Source organism: Ursus americanus, chromosome 17 (assembly GCF_024610735.1).
Source record: "Ursus americanus isolate L20-20 chromosome 17, mUrsAme1.1.p, whole genome shotgun sequence".
Lineage (NCBI taxonomy): Eukaryota > Metazoa > Chordata > Mammalia > Carnivora > Ursidae > Ursus > Ursus americanus.
The window spans coordinates 43468458-43492298 of NC_142143.1; the positions used below are offsets into that span (position 1 = coordinate 43468458).

The 23841-nt window shown below is 39.8% G+C and overlaps 1 protein-coding gene across 1 annotated transcript in view; it reads right to left on the reverse strand.

The window, feature by feature from the left end:
• TPH2 (tryptophan hydroxylase 2) overlaps positions 1-23841 on the reverse strand; it is a 318850-nt gene that overhangs the window by 131950 nt on the left and 163059 nt on the right. The window lies entirely within an intron of this gene.

Genomic DNA, 23841 nt, shown 5'->3' on the forward strand with positions numbered 1-23841 from the left:
CGGGAGAAAACAATTGGCGACATGTACAAAAGTCCTAAATTCTTATTTCTGCCACACTGCTTTCCAAAATGGTATCTTCAGTTTATAAGCCCACCCGGAGTACATGAAGATTCTAGTTTCCCTTTTTCTTCACCAGCAATTGATATTACCTAGTTGTGTGTCATTTTTGCTCAGTGGTATTAAGTTGCTTGTAGTCACATATTCATTTGTTGTTGTTGTTTTCTGATTAACAGTGAGGTTGAGACTCTTTCATAAACTTATTAGCCATGTCCTTTGTCCATTTTTCCACTGCACATCTTCAGCTTTTCTTGTTACTTTACAAATATTTTTCTGTTACCTAATTGTTAACCTTGTCGTGTTCTTTGATGGACAGAAATCTTTTTATTTTCATGTCGACAAATCCATTAATATTACCCCCACTGGTTTTTGTTCGTTTCTTTGGTCTCACAGAGCAAATCCTCCCACATCCCAAGGGCACAAAGATATTCTGTGACATTTTTCTCTGGTTTTTCCTCTGTTTGGAGACTTTATTCCAAATAATCTATCCTTTCTCTTCTTACACTTTAACGTATTACTGCTGGTCTATTTATTGGGTGCAATGCCAGTACCGTACTGTTGTTTTAACAATGGCTTTGTTTTACGTCTAAAGTAGCAAGGCAATCCTGCATATCTGTTTTTCTTTTTCAATATTGTCTTAGCATTGAATTTATAGAGTAATCCGAAGCAAAACTTAAATCTTAAAAATGATGACTTGTTTCACTATGAACATATCTTTCTATTTATTATTATTTTATGTCTTTTAATAGAAAAATTTCTGCATTTCTCTCCTTGGGTTTTGTGCACACTTTATAAAGTGATCTGCTAAGTACTCTGCAGTTTTTGTTCTATTGAAAATGGTATTACATTTTTAATTGGTCTCTACTGATATAGGGAGATACTTGTAAATTTTGTATCTAGCAACCTTACTGACCTCTGTTGGGTTGTATATGAAGGAACTATTTTTTCTGCCTATTCCAATGAAAGTGTTCCTTACTTTTTCTTTGCTTATTACAATATCCAGGACCTGTGTAGTGCTATGTTGACAATAGCAAAGTGGTCATCCTTGTCTGTTTCCCAACATTCAAAGGAATGTATCCAAAGTTTCTCTGTTAAATATGTAAGTTCTTGGTAAGAGGTTTTAACATCTAGAAGTTTTCTTCTAATTTTAGTTTTCCAAGAACTCTGTACCCTAGGGAAATCCTTCATAGACACATGAGAAAATATGGGGACGTTTATCACCATTGCCTGAGTGTTAGGAAAGTGTTGAAGGTGACCTAAGTTCTTATCACTGTAGGAATGGATAAGTAAATATGGTTTAAAAACATTTAAATAAAAAGAAAAACTCAGGGTGGCTGGTGATGGACACTGGGGAGGGTATGTGTTGTGGTGAGTGCTGTGTATTGTGTAAGACTGATGAATCACAGACCTGTACCCCTGAAAAAAATAATACATTATAGGTTGATTTAAAAAAAGGGGGAAAAACCTCATTTCATTTTAAAAAAAGAAAAATTTACCCAGTTACCATTTCTAGTGCTCTTTATTTCTTTGTGTATATCTGTCTTTCCATCTGGAATCATTTTCCTTCTGCCTGAAGAACTTGCTTTAACATTCCACTTAGTTCAGGTCAGCTGATGATAATTTTTTTCAGCTTTTGTATGTCTGAAATAGTCTTTACTTTTTTCTTTTTGTTTTTAAAAGACATATTTGCTGGGTATAGAGTTCTAAGTAGACTATGTTTTTTCTTTCAGTACTTTAAAGTACTGCTTCCAAAGAGAAATCTGCTGTCATCTTTATCTTTGTTCTTCTGTATATATGTGACATTTTCTCTAACTGCTCTTAATATTTTCTATTTAACCCTGGTTTTGAGCAATTCAATTGTGATATGCTTCCTCCTCCTGTTGTTGGGGTTCTTTGAGCTTCTGAGATCTGCGGGTTTATAGGCTGCCTCAAATTGGGAAGTTTTCAGCCTTTATTTCTTCAAATATTTCTTCTGTTTCTCCCTCTTACTTCAGAGACTCCAACTACATGTATATTAGGCTCCTTGAAGTTGTCTCACAACTAACTGATTCTATTTTCTTTTCGTTATCCTTTTTCCTCAGTGTGTTTCCTTTTGGAGAGTTTCTGTAGCAACGCCTTCAAATGGATTCATCTTTTCCTCGGCAATGTCTCATGTGCTGTCAATCCCATCAAGTGAATTTTTCTCATCTCATATATTTTGGCTTTAATCCCTAAAACTTTGGTTTAGTCTTTTTTATATATGTCATCTATGTTTCTACTTAAATTTTTTGAACATATGCTATAGTTTTAGTTCCTGCTTTGATGCCCTTATCTGGACTTTTGAACATCTGTGTCAGTTCTTGTTCACTTTCAACTGACCGATTATGGATCACACTGTCCTGCTTCATTGCACGCCTGGTAACTTTGATTTGATGCCAGCTTTCCCATTCTATTTGTTGTGTATTGGATATGTTTGTATGCCTATAATTATCGACCTTTGCTCTAAAATGCAGTTATTTATGAACACTTTGATAATTTCAGGTCTTGCTTTTAAAATGTGTTAGCGGAGCTGGGGCAAGGATTATTCCTGGGCTTGTCATTCCCCACTACTGGGACAAGACCTGAGCACTCTACCCAATGTCCCATGAATTATGAGGTTTCCTAGACTGGATGATGGAAACAGACACTGTTCCTGGCCCTCTGTGAGGACGCATCGCAGTTCCCTCTAATTCCTCCTGACGGTTCCTTCCCTGGCCTCACACACACATGCACTGGTCAGGGCTCTACTGAACGCTCTGGGCGCCCTCTGTACATCTCCAGGGCTCTGTTTCTGGGCAGCTTGCTCCTCCAGGACTCTGTCAGCTCAAACCACCCTGGTCTTCCCAGGTGATCAGTTCCATTTGTTCAACTCAGGGAGTCTTCCAGGATCCACCCAGGCTCCCTCACCCCTGCATCATGGCTTCTCAAGGGCAATCATAGGGATCACCTCATTTGTTTCCCATCTCATGGGATCATTCCTTTTTATTGTCTGACATCCAGGGTTTAGAATACCATTGACTGAAATATTTTGTCTGGTTGTTTTGTTTTGTTTTGTTTTGTTTTGTTTGTGGAAGGGTATTACTCTTATTACTCCATCTTGGCCAGAAATTACTAATGTAAAATTTTAAGGCATAAAAAATACTATGTACTTTTCAAGGATAAAAATGTATACCTGTATGGACAATGCTGGAAAGGCATATATTAAATACTTAGAAGTGGATGTTGGAGAAACAAGGGAGGATTGGAGATGGTAGATGAAGGGAACAGCAAAACAATTAAATGAGTAAAGTTCTTGCCTGGTGGTGATCACGTGTCCCAATACCACAAATATGATCAACTCTATGATGGGTACCTGAGGCCCAATTTTTTTTTTAACAAGTTAAGCAATCAGCTCAAGTAACTAGGAAAACAACAGAAACAACTCTAAGAAAGTAAAGTCAAGGAAAAATAAAAACAGATATAAACAATCTGAAAGGAGGGGCGCCTGGGTGGCTCAGGCTTTGGGTACCTGCCTTCAGCTCAGGGCGTGATCCCAACGTTCTAGGATCGAGCCCCACATCCGGCTCCACCGCTGGGAGCCTGCTTCTTCCTCTCCCACTCCCCCTGCTTGTGTTCCCTCTCTCACTGGCTGTCTCTCTCTTTAAATCTTTAAAAAAAAAAATCTGAAAGGAATCTCTCCTACCATAAGGATCCAGAATTTACAGATAAATTCTATCATACTTTCAAAGGAACAATAGCCAAAACTATTACCAAGAACAGAAAACCAGAGGGAAAGCTACTCATACTTTATGATGAGAGTGAACTTAATATCGATGCTGAAAAAAAAAATACCACTAGAAACTAAATTCTAGGTTAATTTTATTTTTTAAGTAGATTTTAAAATCTTAAAATATAATGAATAATAATTATATATATAATAAATATATATTTATATATCATATACATATATACATATATATAAAATAAATTGAGTCTAACAAGGTTTTTAGGAAATAATATACCTAAGGAGGATTTAATCTTAGGAATATAATAATGATTCAACATTAAGAATTCTTAAAAAGTAAAAGAAGAAAGATTATGTCTTTTTTTATTAGAGATTTCATTTATTTATTTGAGAGAGAGAGAGCACAGCGAGAAAGAGAGAGAGAGAGAGAGCACAAGCTGGGGCGAGGGGCAGAGGGAGAGAGAGAAGCAGACCCCCACTGAGCAGGGAGCCTGACCTGGGGCTCAATCCCCAGACCCAGGGATCCAGGGATCATGACCTGAGCTGAAGGTAGACCCTTAACTGACTCAGCCACCCAGGCGCCCCAAGATTATGTCTTTTGTTATAATAATTTACTTCTTCAAAATCTACCCTAAGTAAGCAATAGACAATTCATAAGCTTTATTCACAACAATGTTCATAGTGACATTATATATAGCAGTGAAAATTGAACAAATCTAAGTGTTTGACGATAGCTCTGATTAAGCAAATTATGACACAACCACTCAATTGATTATTAATAGCCATATGTTTACAAAGAATTACATAGACAACACTATGATAAATAGATCTTTGACACTGTCAGATTTTAAAACTCAGACCTCACCGAGGCTTACTCAATTTAATCTTAGAACTTATTTCTATCCTCCAAACACACTATTGGCACTCCCAAACTCCTTACCCAGCTCCGTTGTTTTCGTTTTTATGGAAAACTTATCAACCTCTAGTGAACAGGACTATTTACATGTTTACACTTACTATTTATTAGAAACACAATCTCCTATCTTCTATTCCAATATGATCTCAACAAGGAAAAATACTTTGGTAAGCTCATGTATGTTAGGTACCTAGGAGTACCTAGCAAGATTACACAGCTCAAGTGAATAAAGGAACAAATGAATTTAACAATAGGGATTTGGATTATTTGCAGTGACCTCAATTCTATGAATTATGAAAATATGTAATTGTGTCAAGGCACGAATTTAATTCACAAGCACTATGAAACGAATGTATGGGAACTGCCTGTCACCTGAATCTCAGCGTGGTTTTGTTGTTCCCCACACATTTTATGGAAAGAAATTACATGCTATACAACAGCGTACCACTCAGTGATAAAAAGGAACAAACTACTGATACATGTAACGACATGGATGAGTCTCAAATGCATTAGGCTGAATCAAAGAAGCCAGAGAGAAAAAGCGCCTGTTTCTAGAAAATGCACACAATGGTAGAAAATAAATCAGTGGTTGCCTAGAGAGGGATGATTGTAACAGGGCACAATAAAACCTTTGGGGGTGATAGAAATGTTCGATATCTTGACGGTGATGGTCATTTTGTGTGTGTATCTGTCAAAGCTCATCAAATTGTCTACTTCATGTGTGAGAAATTAACTGTACAAAATTACACCTTAATAAACGTGTAAAAAAAGACAGGTAAAAATATATGCTCAAATGGTATTGAGGAATTTAGACATTATCGTAGGTTTCACTATGAATCTCTGATAAATTTCAAGGGTATTCAACAATGCTAAATAAAAAAATCACCAGGATAAAAATCATACACACTCTGTAACATAAACAGGAAAAAAAATTAGAAGAAAATATGCCAAAATGCCAACATTGCTTGAGACTCAGTGATGATGACTTAAGGTGTTTTATTTCCTTCTTTTCACTTCCATGAGTTTTTCAAACTTCCTCTAATGAGCATGAGTTACTTTTGCAATAGAAAAAAATTCGTATTTTACAATCTATTTAATTACTCTTGTACTTAAGCATCATGTCTGACCCATCTTTCTGACCCATGTCTCCATGGTATTAATCATCCTGAAATATTGCTTTCAGTTCCCTGCTCAAGAATCTACAAGTGTGGATAAGTGTATAGATCTTAAGTGTTCTCACCACCAAAAAAAAAAGGTAATTACGTGAGGTGATAGATGTGTTGTCTGACCTTATTATGCCATCATTTTGCAACACATACATGTGTCAAATCGTCACATTGCACACCTTAAATTTACACCATATTTTATGTCCATTACATTGCAGTAAAGCTGGGGAGATGGGGAAATAACCTATGGTGGTTTCTACTGGCCAGCGTATCAAATCCAGTCCATTCTGCTGGGTACAGACTTATCAGAACTTGTTTCCAATAGGTTTGCTAGATCTCAAGTTTTGGAGTAAACAGAGCCATATAGTATTAGTACACTACAAATTAAACTTAATTAAAAAAAATGTTTTAAACCTCATACATGAGGTTGGGTTGTCTGCCAGTATAACAGTTGCAACCATGCATTAGAATTGAATTTTTTTAAATGTATAATTCAGGACAGTGTTATCTTTTTGTTAGCTTTCACTTCTGTTTCCCCCTCACAGTATTCTTTAAGGTAAGAAATATTTGGCAGCTATATTTTAAAAGGGTTTTTTTTTAAACATATGTTTAACTATATTTTTAAACAATATTTAGGTTTGAAGTTTCTTGTGAAGAAAAGGAAAAACATATGCTTAAGATCAGAATTCCTACTTACATATAAAACACCTATTTTTGGATTAGATAGTGAATGCCATGACCTCCAGAGTAATGTGTACATTAGAGCTCTCAAATATTCAAAGATATAACTTCCTTTCAAATGTTACCATATGATGCTCAAAGTATTTAGGGTTTGGCTAACAGTGAAAAAATCATCTCCCTAATAAAGCAATTAAAATATAAACATTATCGCTACAGAAAAAGAACTCCCTGGAAATTCTTTTTTACAAAAGTCACTGTCTTGGACACGATGTTCTGCTACAGGAAAACATTTCTTAAAATATGGAAATTTTTTCAGCAAGGAAGTGGCTGCTGCAGATTTGTTAAATCTGGCCAGTCTGTTTATCTCTTGTCTAAAATTCCTATGTAGAGCAAAGGCAAATGTCATAATTAATCAATGAATCAATTAAATCAATAGGTCAGTGCTGATTTAATAAAAAGCTGTGTCAGGGTTCAATCAAAGGAGCAGAACCACTAATAAATGATACAGAATAAGGGACTGATTGTAGAGATCAAACCCTATGCAGCTGTGTAAGCTGTAACATGCTTCCGCTTCCAGTGCGGGGTCTGAAGTCAGGCCAGAAGTACAGAAGAAAATACGAGTGTGAAGTGGGGGAGAACAAACATGAGTGGGGAGGACAAAATGGAAGCCAACAACAACAAAATGGAATCCTCATTTCTCTCATCACTTCCATCCTTGATGGTGAGTGACGCGCAGGTAGTCTTCACCACAGAGCCCAGAAAAGGATTCAGAGAATCTGAAGGAGAGTGGTGGTAGGGGATGGAGGGAGAAAACACAGAGCTGAGCTCACTACTGCCCCATGCCGACCAGTAAGTGAGCACATCATGCAGCAGCATCTGGCCCGACAAGGACATCTGGCTAGGGCTACACTTCCATTTTCCAAATCTCAGTCAGATTTCTCTTGAGGTTAACCCTACCTGCCAGAACCATACTGGAAACATAGTTCCAGCTTAGGTTGACAGGGAACAGGCCACTAAAGAAACAACTTCTTGGATTGTTTTTCCTCCCTTGCTCCTACATTCTGTACCCTCTCCCCAGCCTGTATTACATATGGATCTTCAAATTCAAACTATGAGCCATCTTCCCTCTCACCTCCAAGCTACTACACATATTCTGGCATGTTCTTGAGGTGTCCATGAAATATTTAGAGAGGAATGTGTGACAGAGAATTTGATACTGGAGTCTAGAACTGAAGAAAAATACATTGGAGGTAAAGATTTTGGAATTAATCAGCATAGATGGTATCATCTTCCATGGGCATAGATGATGAGACCACCCAGGAACAGCATGTGCCCAAGGTAAGACTAATGATGAAGTCCTCAAGAACACCAATAAAAGGGCACACAGAGGGACAGGAAAAGGGAACTATTTCTGTTATGTAGAACAATCTGATATGTCCATATTTGGGAGCTCAGTAAATTTTAGTAAATGTATTCTAATCTTTGAACCTCATAACACCTCTGTGAGGGGAACAAAAACTATTCCTCACATTTTGCAGACATGACTCAGTGAAATTAGTTTGCGGCTCCTGACAACTTCCTCTGGTTCTTTCCCCTGTAATTATGATGCTGCAGAGAAGCAGAAAAGGACACACTGGGAGGGGAAAGATGCGACCAGCTGGGTGAGTTAGCGCCCCAGCGTACTCTTCTTTTTTTTCTTTATCCTCCAAAATGATAGTTCTAGGAGCCCTTGGCATAAAACTAAGCTTCTCAGAAGTTGGAGGGTATCACTCCTGGCCTTAATTTCCCAAATGCAAGACTTGCAGCCATTCTTGGTCTGGTAAATCAACCACATAGAGATGGGAAGAGCCAATGAAGATCCTCGTCAAAGAATTCTAAGGTAAGGCCTTGAGAAATAATTATCTGACTTAATATATAACTTAGAGGCAAGGAACCTTCTGTAAACCATATGCTGAGCATCACCTAAGCACTACGATGGATAACCAAAGAGGACCCACATGGTGTAGAAAGTTGATGCCATTTTTCAAAACAATTGCTTGTTGATTCCTCCCAATGCCATGAAATCAATTACTGTAACATCCCACCCAGGATGAGGAGTTTAAGCTTACCGTCATCTTCCCTATGGGTCCCTCTCTTTTCATCAGCAAATATGTATCATGCCAACGTCTCTTTTGACTCTTCTGATTATAAGAAACAAGAACCCACTTAAGTCACATCACGAAATAAAAAGGCGCATTATAAAAATGCACACAGATGGAAGAAGAGGTTGTCACACTAATTCTCCATCTCTTTCTCAGGGACCTTATGATCTCATCAGCAACGCATGATGTCTCAGATTCTCTGTACATTTGTTCCCTTCTCTTCCCCACCAAGCAGATGTCTCACTTGACTCTGTCAAAGTCAGCACATGGCTTTGGCTTGCTATAGTCAACGCTTAACTCATGGTCTCTCTTCATTTTCAGCTTCCCTTGTAGATGGAAATTTTCTCCATGTTTTTAATTTCAAATTCTTTTTTTTTTTAAGATTTTATTTATTTATTCGACAGAGATAGAGACAGCCAGCGAGAGAGGGAACACAAGCAGGGGGAGTGGGAGAGGAAGAAGCAGGCTCATAGCGGAGGAGCCTGATGTGGGGCTCGATCCCATAACTCCGGGATCACGCCCTGAGCCGAAGGCAGACGCTTAACCGCTGTGCCACCCAGGCGCCCCTTAATTTCAAATTCTTAAGAGAAAATCCACCAAATTCAATTCCTCTTTGGAAACAGAGACACAGGTCAAACATCACTGGCCAGCCTATGCAATGGCTGCCCTTGGGTGATGCGTCTGCTCCTGAGGTCCACGTAAGCCCAGGAAGGTGACGTGAAAGACGACAAAATGGAATAGGATCAAATGGTTTAAAACATGGCTTGACAGCCAGCAAGGTCTCTGAATCAGGCAGCTTCCCATAGACTGGGGTATGAGCAGGGCAAGCCTTAGAAGTTTAATCCATCTAGGAGTGTGAACAGTGGCTTGCCAAAGAAAAATGAAGTGATCTCATTATGATTAATTTCTTACATTAAATTCTTCTGACATTAATAATATCAAATTAAGTCCAGTAGAATATTAGCGAGATCAAAAAAGCTGATGTCTGTGAAAGGACATTGAAAAGTACTTATCACCACGCAAATGTGAGGGCTGTTATCATCAGGAATTCAAAGCTTTCATTCATTCATGTAATAGATGGCGCCTACTATGCGCCAGGCACTGCTCTACTTGCCAGGGAAAGTCAGTCCACACCTTCCAAATTCTATTTACACCAATGCTGTGAGTGTACATGTCCTTTTAAAGCAGCGAAATGATCTTCTTTCTTTTCAGATGAAATCTGAATGGCTAATCACAGTTACTTATCAGCTCCTAAAACCGAAAGAACAGGCATGGCCAGTCCCTGAGTGAGACCTCTAAGGAAAACACAGCACGCTACAGGAAGCGTATTGCTAATTCAATGAAGCGGCATACATTGCTTTGCGTCACGCTGAACGGATACCCCACTACATCAGGAAACCCTGCTGTTGACAACACCGTATTTCAAAGGTACTTTAAAACCAACTTCACAATCCCCTCTTGGTACCCAGATAGTCCATGGCTCAGATATTAGAAGCAGGAATAGGTGTATGCTGAGCAAATCCTTTTGTGTATACCCACATTTCTGCCTCCCAGCTCCTTCCTAGAGTATTAACATGGGGTTTTAACTTTTGGGGGCTTTTTGCTTTTCTTTTTTTTTTTCCTTTTTTTTTTTTTTTTTTGTTACTTTATACCCCTCAAACACAATGCAGCTTTGCTGAATAATACTAAACAGCTGCAATGTGCTACCCAGTGGGATTGCTGAAATTTTTGGCAATGGCTGAAATGACTCTGTGTAGACACATATTCACACATGTGGAGATAGAAAAATTGTTTAAGAACCAGGGGACCCATAGGAATGAAAGATGCCAGCTAAGTGCCAAACATTATTATTTCATCTGAAAGGAGAACGAGGCAGAGAAAAATAATTTCTGATAAGGCTGAAAATGCCTCGGAAGTATTATGTTAATTATTATCACAAAAGTTCATCAGAAGCCTCCAAGCTCAGCAAACTTGACCAGAAATCCATTTCCCTTCTGACAGTCTTCCAGCCTGTATGAGCATTCTGGCTCCTAATTACTTCAATTAAAGGTGTTTTATAATAAAGTGTTGTCATTTCTTCTCCTCAGACCTTAGAACTATGGAGATAATTGTCAAATTGTTCTTTCGCACTCCCAAATGAGATTTTCTTCCAAGTACAATGAATGTTTCATCCCACTCTCTATTTACAAAGACTCAAGAAAATAGCCTTTCTGAATTTCTGAGAGAAGGTTTTCCTTTTTGCATGTTTGTTAAACAGTATGAGAAACTGAGCAGAAGCAGTTAATACGCAGAGAGATTCTCCTTTTGCATATGGCCCTTTTATTGCCAAAGGCTGTCACACACACATACAAACTCATGTATCTGGCATAAGTCATCAGGATGCTGGAATCAGTTCATCGATAGAACCAGTCTCCCTGCTCTCTGAGATGGACTACTTCATTGTTCCGATCACATCTGTAACATGAGTTAATGTTCAGCAGCAAAAAAACATTTGTTCCCTTGAAGAGGGACTCCAATAACTGAATTGTGCTTCAGATTCCATGCAGAGGACATGGGCTAGCTGGTAATGACAAGCGCCGACGGTGGTGGAGTTGACTTGGTCAATTACCCTCCGCTGACCTGAATAGAGGATGCATCTCACAAACTGAGACTGCTTGGGAGTGACAGGAAAAGAGACATGGTTGTACTTGCCGATTTAATAGGACACAGTTCTCATTTGAGCAAATTGGGATTTCACCCGATTTTCCATCATTTCCTCCCATTAAAACAATAACACAAGCCATTTAGATAGGTTTACAAAACAACAGTTTCTACTGGAGTCATAGATCACTATTTCTTCCCTCCTTCCATACTGAAACAACTGCTCGATGTAAAATATCCTACCCACGGTTCATATGAAATAAATCATCAAAGGACACTGATAATGGCATCGCCTAGAGTCAGAATATTAATTACCTGTATCTTATCGAAAGAATCTAGTGTTAACCTCAGATACTTGATTGCTGAAGTTTTAAATTATTTTCCCACTGAGTTTGTAATCTTGCAGGACTAGAGAGGTATGTTATACAGAAATTAGCACTGGATAACAAGGAAATTCGCAACAGACAGGAAAACCTAATAAATCATCCTTGGATTCAAATGACTTGACTTCTTTGCTGGGCTTTAAGAAGAAATTTGGTGCAATGGAAAAAAGCAGACTTGCCATCAGGCCTGGGTGGGTTTGAGTCCCTGCATGTTATTTAACCTCACTGTACAGAGTCTAGGGCGCCTGGGTGGCTCAGCTGGTTAAGCATCTGCCTTCCACTCAGGTCATGATCTCAGGGTCCGGGGATCAAGCCCTGCATTGGGCTCCCTGCTCTTTGGGGAGCCTGCTTCTCCCTCTGCTTCTCTCTCTCTCTCATGAATAAATAAATAAAATCTTAAAAAAAAGAGAGAGAGAGAGAGAGTCTTACCTCACCTGAATGTTATAGGGATGAAATGCCCACAGGATACAGTGCTGTATAGATAATAGATATTCCACTTAAATAAGGCCACTTTTGGACAAGGTAATCAAATTCTACACAGAAGTTTGGTAAAATTATGACACAGGGAGAATGTATCATCTGCACTCTCAATCTCAAATTTCTACATGATTTCCCCGTTTTTCCTCTTCAATTTGTAGACTCCCAGTGATTGTATGGTATCCCACTATCTCCTATGAAAATTTATTCAACAGGCTGAGGTATCACAGACTTGATGTGGTGTCATTCGCAGAAGCATTTGCATTCTTATAAAAAGATTTTTGAAAGATTATTTAACCCAGAAGGAAAAATTAGAAATGTACAAGTACAGGGAAAGTATCTGTAGGCGTTTCCATCATCTCTGACTCCACACAGATGCCTGTGCAACCAAAGCCATTCTCCCTCATCCTTGCTAACTGAAGACTGATTTTAATGAAATGGAGATGTACCCAGCCCAGGCAATGAGGAGTTATTTGTCATGCCACTACAGTTCCCTTTTGCCAGTTAAAGTCCTAAGTGTAGGCATGTGACCCAGTGTAGGCATGTGACCCAGTTTTGGCCAGTGAGACATAAGGAGGAGTCTTCTGTGGTTTCTGGGAGGTAGTAATTCTCCCCTAGGAATGATTTCTTCCGTTATAGGGAAGGTGTTTTTGTTCCCATCCCCTTTCTTCCTGCTTGGAACATTATTGTGTAAAGACATTTTGGTAGCCATTTTGTTACCATTAGGGAGACATTACCAACATCGAGAAAATGCTGGATCAGAAAGAGTGGAAGCCCGGATGTTGGTGACACCATTGACCTGCTACACCAACTCTGGAATTTCCTACTTATTATGTGAGGTTAGTAAACCACACATATAGACTTTCAGTCAGGTATTCTGTTATTTGCAGCCAAGCATATACTAATTTATAGGCACTCTATTATTTTGCTATCCTTAGAGAACTCGAGAGAAATCACCAAGATAGAAACAAAGTCTAAGGGCTTAAAAGCTAAAACAACATTTTTAACCCTTCCAGGATGAGTGAGGCCAGGAGTATAGCTCTGGCACTAAGGATACTTCCCTACCTTTAAGATGGAGCCAAATAGATCTCAATTTTACATGGACTAGAAAATCAAGGGCAGGAACTTTTGTCTTCTCTGTATCTTTAGCACCTGGCACACTGCCTGTCACATAGTAGGCAATCAATAAACATTTGTTGAATGACTGCATGAACATTGTGGAGTGATTCATCTAATTAGTGGTAGCTTTCTCGTGCTCTGGACTGTGGGCGCCCAAGGCACCCCCTGCAACAATTTGATTTGAAAACACAGCCAGAACACAAGAATGGCTTTCTGGGCTCCATCTTTCTGTTACAAATGGCTTTAGACTACAGACCACAACATAAATGCTTAGCCTCCCCAGTGCCCCAAACAAAGCTGTGATTTTCTTCTGATTCTCTATTTTTAAAAAGCCCAAGACCATCAGTGTGTTTGTGTTTCTTTGTGTTGACTGTAGGTTTTGATGTTGTTGCCAGTTCCCTTCTCACACTGTCAAATTTTGTTTTATGTTCCCTTATTCTTTCAGCCATTTCAGGGGGAAAATGCTAATTACCATGAGCTTAATAGCAGTTCTGAACTGCACCAGAACACCAGGGTCTCACAAATACCTGTCACCGCAGAAGTTTTCAATTACCATAATTCCATTCCTAATTCAAATTACCATAATTGCCCTCCATTAATGCAACTTTCTTAAAGCTGAAACATCAAAGAAGAAACTGGCACATTAGCTCAGTTGACTACTTACAAAAATAAACAGTGTCTGTCCATTTTGCAAATAAGATGATGTTAGCCTAAAAGAGTGTATGTGTCAGTGCTCTGAGCTCATAAGACCTATCATATTATATTTTGACTCTTCTGTCAACATTTGTAAAAACTGAAAACCATCCATATCTTTCTTCCTCTCTCCTCCATTCTAGGTGAAGGGGAAGAATTGCTCTTCTGATTATTGCAGCATTTACCACAACAAAAAAATTCAGCCTGTCAGCTCCTTGACTAACTTTGCTCTTACAAATCCATTCATTTGGATGGAAAGCAGTTTTACCACCCTACAATCATCCGTTCCGCTGCTAATGATCTTTGTTTTCCTGAATAAGTCATGCTTGGGGTTTTTCACTCACTAGTATGGAGCAGACCACTGCCCAGAGTTGGCTGGATTGAATATCAGTGCTACGCCATCCCTGGACTGTCCTTGGCATTTTACCAGAAAGCCATAATTTTGTAATTTGAAATATAGGCAATTCTTCGTACTTAAACTGAGAAACTGCCAGAGGAAACCAGTCAGAGCAAAAGGTCACGTTATAAGTTGGACTATTAGAGTATCTGGTTCCAAAGAAGCAAGTATACAGTCCTTTACATCAAGTGAATCACCGAGGCATTCTTCAATAAGTTTACCTAAATCAATTCGTTAAATGAAACATTTCTCCAAAAGAGTGTCCAAGCAAGCACTATAAGAAGTTCATTTTAAATTCTCAGCAAATGATCAAAGCCACTGATAATTCTCAGTCCTGCAGAGTCTCCGTGGTATCGCAGTATCCAGCAGTTTCGTCAGACAAGCCACGGTAGCTTTGAAGGTTGAAAATTCTGCCTTCCCAAATGCCACAGGCACCTTTAGGATTTAGCTCCCAGCTACGCCACTGCAGAGCTCTCTGCTGAGGACAGGAAAGCGAAGCTTGTTCCACTGGAGGCTCTGAAGGGTTCGGAGCGAGTTCAGCTAATCACCACCTCCAAGGAGCCGCAGGATCCCCCGGCGGGAGTTACCGCTACACCCTTGGCGCATCTCTCACTTCCTGTGCTCCAAGCACTTGGGTGTATATTTAGGTTATTGTTGCGTTTTGCTCCTCAAAGTTGGGTAGACGTTCCTGTTCAAGTCCCAGCTCCTCAACAACTCGACCACCCTCTTTCCCTTCCCTGAATTATGATGGCAGTTTTAATCCGGACTGTCCACCTGGAATGTCAATCCTTATATTGCTACTTACACTTCACAACATACTGTCTTGTTCACCCATGAAGGAACTTGTTCTGAGAAGAAAGCTCTAAAGAGTGGGGTCCACTTCCTTGGTCACATGATTTGCATGGCCGGTTAGTCCTTCCTTGAAGTACTGCACGCTGGAGTGGAACAGAAGAGCCCTCTCCTTTCTGGCACAGAGGTGTTAGCTGTGAGCCCAAAACTACCAATAGCCCCATGGCCCCAAACCCATGTAAAAGCTAGTGTAAAGGCATGAAGAAGCACAAAGAGAGGCATAGACGGAAGATGGAAAGTGGGAATCTGGATGGTGTTCTACTCCCTGGTTCCAAATATCCCTGAAGTCACCTCTACTTGTCCTTTCTGTACTATGGTCATTGGGTTATGTGTCAGTAAAGTTGCCTCTTCAGCCTTTAACGAGTTTGACTATTAATAGCCTGGTATGGATACTGGCAAATATAATATCTTCTTCCTATTGATGGGCCTCTGTCCCATGGCTGGGCTATTTTCAGCATTAATTATATGACTTGTCCTTGTTCATTATCCATATACAATTGAAGAGCAACAAAAGTAAGTGATTCATTGCTGACACATGGCATTTCTTGAGCAGCCATTAATTAGCAAAATAGCACTTGAACTTAAATTGTTAAGGAGTGTCAGCAAATAAAACTGTAATCGGAATTTTTTTTCTCCCTTCTTGTGTATGCACCTTTGTGAATTTCACGAGGCAATTTCCAACTTTAATTTAAAACTTATCAGGGAAACCGAGTTCTACATTAATCTTTAAGAACTGTGTCTAAATGTGCGTGGCCTTCTCCATTCTTTGAGAAACAAGAGATGACCTGAGCCACAGCCTATTCACCTTCTCCAGCCTACCCGTTTCTCAGCCCCTGGCACACAAGGACCACAGTCTGGTCTCGTCTTTAAGGAATTCACAAACAATGACTGAGCACGCACTATGTGCCAGACACAGAGCCATATTTCGGGGGAAATATAAAAATGAATAACATAATTCATGTCTGAGTAGCCCTTGTTGGCTTCTTCCCCATACCCATATATTTTGGACTTTACCAATTTGGTGTGCTCCAACTTCTATCTGCTAGTATCTCCTTCACTGAGACAGGAATTCTGCTAGAAAGCTACTCTTCCGCACTTGGAATGAGCCATCAAGGATGGCAGGACGTGGGAGTTGTTGAAATAGAGGGGAGAATATTCAAGACACAGAGAACAAGAGCTGGAAGAAAAAATGTGGACTGGAGAAGGAGTGGAATACGTATGGGGTCAGTGACCTGGAGCATTTACCTGGAGTAAAAGGTGTGTGAAGGGGAGGACAAGGTGATCATATCATCAAGGAAAGCTGTAGAGGACCTTGTGGGTCAAAATAAAGTGGCTGGGATATACTACACTGCTTTCCTCTGTTGCTGTTACCAAATAGAAGTGAAGTGTAAGTTTGTTAAGGCTATCATCTGTATCATCACATGGGTCTATCGGAGTAGAATTTGCAAGGCTTCTGATAGTAACATGGTGCTAAGTCACATAAGTCGGTTCTTTCCCCCTCCATCCCTTTAAATAGCTAATGTTATTATTAATATTAACTTTTTGCACTGAGTGGTATCAACAAGATGAGACAGATCACCAGCGAGTATCAGGCTGGGATAAATCTGGAGACCTGGGTTCTAGTCTTTCCTTTGTCACCAACTCAAGGAGTAACCTGGGGAAAGTCATTTCTTTGCCAACCTTGGTCTGTCCTCCCATCTGTAATCTTGCAGGGTGGTTATTTGATGGTTGCTTTCTTACCTTTTTCAAGTCTGTAATCACATACCCATGACCTCTCCAAATCATTTCAAATAAAGTCATTCATTATTTGGGTACTAGAAAGAAAAGAAAGAAGGAAAGAAAAGAGAAAAGAAAAGGAAAGGAAAGGAAAGAAAAGAAAAGAAAAGAAAAGAAAAGAAAAGAAAAGAAAAGAAAAGAGAAAGAGAGAAAGAGGAAGGAAAGAAGGAGGGAGGGAGGGAGGAAGGAAGGAAGGAAGGAAGGAAGGAAGGAAGGAAGGAAGGAAGGAAGGAAGGAAGGAAGAGGAAGGAAGCAGGCTACTCTTCCAGAGTACAGCAGGCCAGAAACACCAGAGAATTAACACTTCCCCATGCCTCCTCCACTCCCCATATCTCTGACTCCCAAAGCCCTCCAGCAGTGACTGACAGAAGTGGATGTACAAATACTCCAGCTCCCTTGATGCTTGGGGGACATGATGCTGACACGCATGAGTAGCCCACTATAACCGCTTAATAATGGACATTTTATTGGCCTCCTCTCCTTTGCTCTATTACTTTTCTACTTCCTATCAGTGTTCCCTGTATCTCCCCCTGGGGGGAGGAAGGGGTTATTTCCATTCAAATGTTCATTTCCTGCTCTGCTTCCAGAGTAAACCAACCTGAGACAATGCCCGTAAAGAACTTATACTTTAGTGGGAAAGACCAGCCTGCAAATAATATTCCTCTACTAGAGGAGTAAAGACTATGGAAAGAGAAAAATAGATGCTTCTGTTCTTCCTGACTTAAGAGCTTCTCCTCCAACCAGAGGATTCAGAGTAAATGGAAATCATGTAACAGGCTTTGGGCCGGGGAGGGGGGGGGGCGGGCGCGGGGATGCTGTAAGCCTTGTCTTTCATTACCACTGTTATGAATACCTGGCTCCCTTCTACCATGTTGGTCTTTTTTTCCCCGTGACCAGGTTGGGGACTTCTTCCCTCTAACCCCGAAAAGTGGGATTCCTTTAAGTAGAAGGCTTTCCCATGAATTCACTGAAAAAGGTGATCATTTAGTCATATTCTGCACAATACTTCTCTAAAATACTTTTTAAGAACTGCACTTGATACAGGTAGTACAGCAAAGGATCTAGGAGCAAAGGACTTTAATCTCTGCCTCCTTTACCTTTCAGATCAGGATACCATCATTCTTCCTCACTAAACTCCAGCTGTATTTTCAACTGAACCTTCGATGTCCACACTATGTCTCAGACTGGATGCTCTGGGCAGCAGACTCTGACACGGAATTTAGTGTGCACGTAGTACGTGGGAGAAGAAGGAGAAGAAAGCAGAATTGGGTAAAGGAAGAAGTCATACGGCAAAACGTATTGATGCTAGAGGGCACTGTGACGAAGACTTGTCAGAATTGACCAGAATTGACCTGTGTTGGGCCAAAATGTCCAAGTCTTTATACCCCTGTCTACATCAGTCATTAGAGACAAGCTGGCAGGAAGGTGGCCCTGGGCACGGTGGTTGGTTCTTTGCAGCTGAGACAATGCTGCCTACAGGCTGTCTGGTGACAGTGCTCCCCTCACGTGGGATGACAAGCCCTTCCCTGAAAGGGGATCTGGACAACGCATCCCACTAGTCTTCATACACTGGGATCTGCCTCATTTCTCGGCCTGGTGACCACCTCTGCAGGGGCGTTTTCTGCAAGTTGTGAAGTGGAGAGTCCCACAAAATCGGCAACTTCTCACAGTCTCCACTTCTCTTCCCCTTAAACTCCCGAGGCTTTTGCCAATACATTTAATCTCCAAATATACTTTCTGGGATCCCATGAGCTGCCTATTATCAAGTTAAAGTACGAGATTGGAATCGAATGGCATAAATAATCAAATTTAGGTTAGGGTTAGTGTTGGGCCGGAACATAGAATCGGGATGGCCCAGAAGACTCAGGTCTAGCAGGTTTGGTTCATCTAAGACAGTCAGGTTATTTGAATATTCAATGGATCCATCAAATTACTGGCATTTCTTTGTGTATCCCTGCAGCCAAACCCTTCTACCACATTTGAGGAAGTCCCTGGACGACCGAACCAGTCTGGCTCCAGAAAAAGCTCCTTTGAGGTGACCATGAGTTTAAATACATCACTCTGTCCCTCTCCCAACGCCTTACTCAAAGCCCTGCTATTTTCTGGGGGAGAAGGGGTCCCCAAATTGCCTAGTTCCTGGGATGTAGGTTAAGCATATCCAGTTACCTATTTACCCAAGGGCTAGGAAAAGCATAATTTGCACCAAGTCTGCGCTTCCAGTGGTGGTCATTCTGCTCTATTATCGCTTTATAAAGATTCCCTCTGTTCCATCAAGGGGCTCTTTGCTTTAAGCAAAGAATCACAGAGGAGAAGAGATGAAAAGGACAAATCTGTGCATTTAGCAACACACTTTGAAATTTAAAATGATCTAAACAAAATAGGCTGTCGTTATAACTAATTATGTTTTTAGTTTGGAAATGAACTTTGCCTCTAATTCAAAGTAAGAAATTACTTATGCATTTATCATTTTCTAGGGTACTCACCCCTGTACCACTTCAAATTTCACATTTTTCTCAGTGTCTCTTCACCAAAACAGTCAGACAAAAGAAACAGAAAGATAATAGCACAATAACAAAGGGACATGAATAATTGGAATGTCTCTTCAGTCAGAAGTATTTTTGCTTCTACTAAAGGATTTCACTATGATAAATATTATTACCCTCAAGATCAATGAATGAAGGATCTGCCAAATCTAACTCAATGCCAGGAAAATCTATATTGTATTTACAGATTCCAGATGGAAAGATCCAGCATTTATAGCACAGAGCATTTATATTCTCTTTCCTCCACTCTCCTCTCGATGTTCTTCCAGAACCAGAACTATTTGCCAGACTTATTGGCAAAAAGCTCCTTGTTCATAAAGACGATACTGTAACCAGCAAACCGAACACTTTGAGGATTGTGCATCAACCATCCTTAAAACCCGGACTTAATACGGATGTTCATCCTGCCTCTATGACTTCATTCCCTTCATGCCATTCTCTCTAAAAGAACGAAGTCGTTATCGAGATAAAATTTCCCCGCCTAGATTGTGAGCAGGCAAACTGAGTAGATCAAATGGATTTGTAAACATTTATTGGCTGTTTGAGTAAAGCTGTGCAGTATCATCACGAACACTGAACTCTGCCTTCATTAGCCATGCAAAATTCCGCAGGTCAGTATGTACATTTTAGCAGCTTATTAAGCTGCTAGATGCTCTGATTCAATCAGCTTCACAGAATCCACTGTGGCATGGCTACACTGACACAGAAATGATGGAGGCCAAATAGATTCAAATTAGTCAGACTGCAGTCACCCTGGCATACCACTTTACCCGTCATTTACTCCTGCATTTGGGTACATCCCATGCGCCTTTATTTGCATCCAGAAGATCCAGAACGTATGCCCCTCATGATGAATTTAACAGCCAAAATGAATCATGGCTATTCAGAGGAAAGAATGAGGAATCTTGTTAAGGACTGGGCTGTCATCAATTCCCAGACTGATACAACCCTATCATGTATGTGAGGGGGTCAATGACACAGTCAATGCTTCAGTAAATGGAAACAAGCCTTGCACTTTGGTGGAATGATGGGTCATGATCGCAATACATCTTGGAGAAGTAAATACAGCCCAAAGAATTTCCATTTCAAGGGGGCTATTCTTCACCTAATCCCAAAGGAACTAGGCAGCAGCAATTTTCAGAAATCTTCATTTATTTATCTGCTGCCTCAGAAAAAGTAGAAGGGATATCCAGAGAAGATAAATAACTACAACAATATACCATGGTGATCCAGTCGAACCCATAGAGTTTCTCTCATGCAACCCATTGCTGACCTCATCATAAATGTTTATTAACTGTTACAATCAAAAGCTTGAATCAGACAAGTCATTAGTTTTGTGTTAAATGTTCAGAGTCTTAGAGTTATGAGAAAAAGCTAGAAATAAGACTATTCGTATCAGTGATCAACCAAGGAGAGAATAAGGAGTGATAATGGCGGCAATCAGAGGAGAAGTAAAAGGAGGTACAGTATTAAGTAACATTTGAGTAATTAGTATGTGGTAGAGAGTGCATTTTTCCATAAGAAACCTGAGAGAGGCATTATTATCATCCCTATTTTACAGATAAAGGAACTGAGGCACAAGGAGATTAAGCAATCTGCCAAAGGTTCTACAGTGTGTAAGTGATGTGGTTAGATTTTAAACCTGGGACTCTAACTCCAAAGACTGATTTCTTCATGACTACGCAGAGCTCTATCCACTGGTTTATGTAATTAATCTTTAATATATCTAAAAGAGAAATGTTGTAAAGAACTAGTAAATATAAAATTCATATTTTTGCAATCTACAGAAATATCTTCATGTCCAGATACCTTCTTGGGATTTCGGAAATGTATCCTTTCAGATCACATCTAGTTAAAGATTCATCATGGGTATTAACATTAGGAGCAACACAAAAATAAAAGTGATAGGAGCTGAATGTTTGTCAGAAAACACAAGCGGTCTTTAAATTGTCATCTTGAGCCAGAACTCTGGATTTCAATATTTATTTTACAATATGGTGATAGGGATTTTTCTACTGAAATATTTATTTGGCTATGTTTGAGTCTACATAAATATTAACCTAGGAAACCAGGTTTGGGTCTATATCTACATAAAACCACTAAGTTGCTTTGTCAGATACCATTAAAACTTCTGTATGCTAATAAGAGAGTGATGAGGTGCAGGGGATACTGATCAGATTTTCTTTCTTTTTTTTTTTTTTTTAAGATTTTATTTATTTATTTGACAGAGAGAGAGACAGCCAGCGAGACAGGGAACACAAGCAGGGGGAGTGGGAGAGGAAGAAGCAGGCTCATAGCGGAGGAGCCTGATGTGGGGCTCTATCCCATAACACCAGGATCACGCCCTGAGCCGAAGGCAGACGCTTAACCGCTGTGCCACCCAGGCGCCCCCGATCAGATTTTCTTGATACGTAACTGAGTAGAAACACGATAAGACGAAAGCAACTGACAAGTAATGTACTTAAGGAAAAAAAAAAAAAGCAAACTACACATAGTTGACCCTCACTTGCTAGTTACTAGGTCATAATCCAAAAATAAAACCTGAATCTTTACATCTAAAGATTCTCAATATGAGATGTTGCTGTCTCAGTTACCCTCTGCTATGTTTCAAACATTCCAAAAATTAAAGCAACAGTAATCTCTTATTTCTCACGATTCTGTGGGATTTGACCAGGCACATCCTCTACTACTGGTTTTACCTGGGCTTACTCATGCATTTAGCAAGATAGTTGGCTGGGCCAGGAGGTCAAAATATGGCCTCACTTACATATCTGACAGTTGGTCCTAGCCATTGGCGGAGGCATTTCAGTTTGCCTCTGCATGGTCCCTCATCTTCCAATTGACTAGACCATTTTCTTCTCAGGAAAATGTATCAAGACAAAGAGGATAAAAGATGAAAGGCCTTTTGAGGCCAAGGCTCTAAGACTAGCACAACATAACTTCTGCCACATTCTATTAGTCAAAGCCAAATAAGTCTGGTTCAAATTCAAGATGATGAAATGAGAGAATTTACCTCTGGATTATAGGAACAGCAAACTCACATTGCAAAAGAACATACAGAGTGGATGGAAAAACTTTGTGGCCATGAGACAACTGACCACACACACACACACACACACACGCACGTGTACACACATACAAAGAAAATTCAGCCAGATTATCTGTATCAGTATCAACATCTCAATATCCTAGTTGTGAAATAGTTTTGCATGATGTTACCACTGGGATGAAACAGGATAAAGAGTACATGAAATCTGTGTTATTTCTTACAACTACATGTGAATCTATAATTATCTCAAATAAAAAGGTCAGCTTTTAAAAAGTCAGCTGGAAAGAATTTCATCAGAAAAAGCACAGAAAACAAAGCGGAATTCATTATCACGACATTTTACTAATCCATCGTGAGGCCAGATATAAAATAACATATGTAGTTTATCTACCCACTTATTCAACAAATATTTTTGAGTGCCTCTCCTGGGTCCAGTACTCTTCTAGGCACTGGATATGTAACAGTGAGCAAAAGGACTAAACCCTTTTCGTCACGGGCCACACTCCCCACTATTTCACTCTAAATACTATGGCAAAGCAAAGAATAAAACAGAAGACCCAGGGGCTGACAATAGTCAGCGAGAAGTTGACACTGTGTGGTAAGGAGAGACTATATTCTAAATCTCCATTCTAGAACTTTGAAACCTTCCAGGAAATGTAATTTGTTTCTAAAACATTGAAAAGACTCTCTAGCTTAGACTTTCATTATTTCCAGAGCTCAGTTATCCAGAACCACGGGATATTCTACAAGTACTTGTATATGTGTATCAAATACACACACACACACACACACACAAACACACACACACACACACAAACACACACACACACATATGTGGTATAGAAATACATTTTAATTTTATTTGTCAATTGTACCTCAATAAAGCTGAAGAAAAGAAATATTTTTAAAGATTTTAAAAAATTGAACTATTCGAGACTGAGCTCCTTAATTCTCTCTCCTGCTTCTTGCCCACCTGCCAGACGCAGTCTGACTGCCCAAACTTGACAAGGATGCTATAGTGTATTCTACTACTTCTGTTTACCAGGCATCCATCCTCCCTTTCCCTTTGAGAAAACTGCCTCTTCTTTGCTCTTTGTACATGTGGGTTGATTGAGGCCAGCCTTAAGTATGAAGATGGACATGATCCAGGGTAAGTGAACCAGCACATTCAAGGGTGGACGTATGACCTAACTGGCCAAGGAGAGTCAGGCC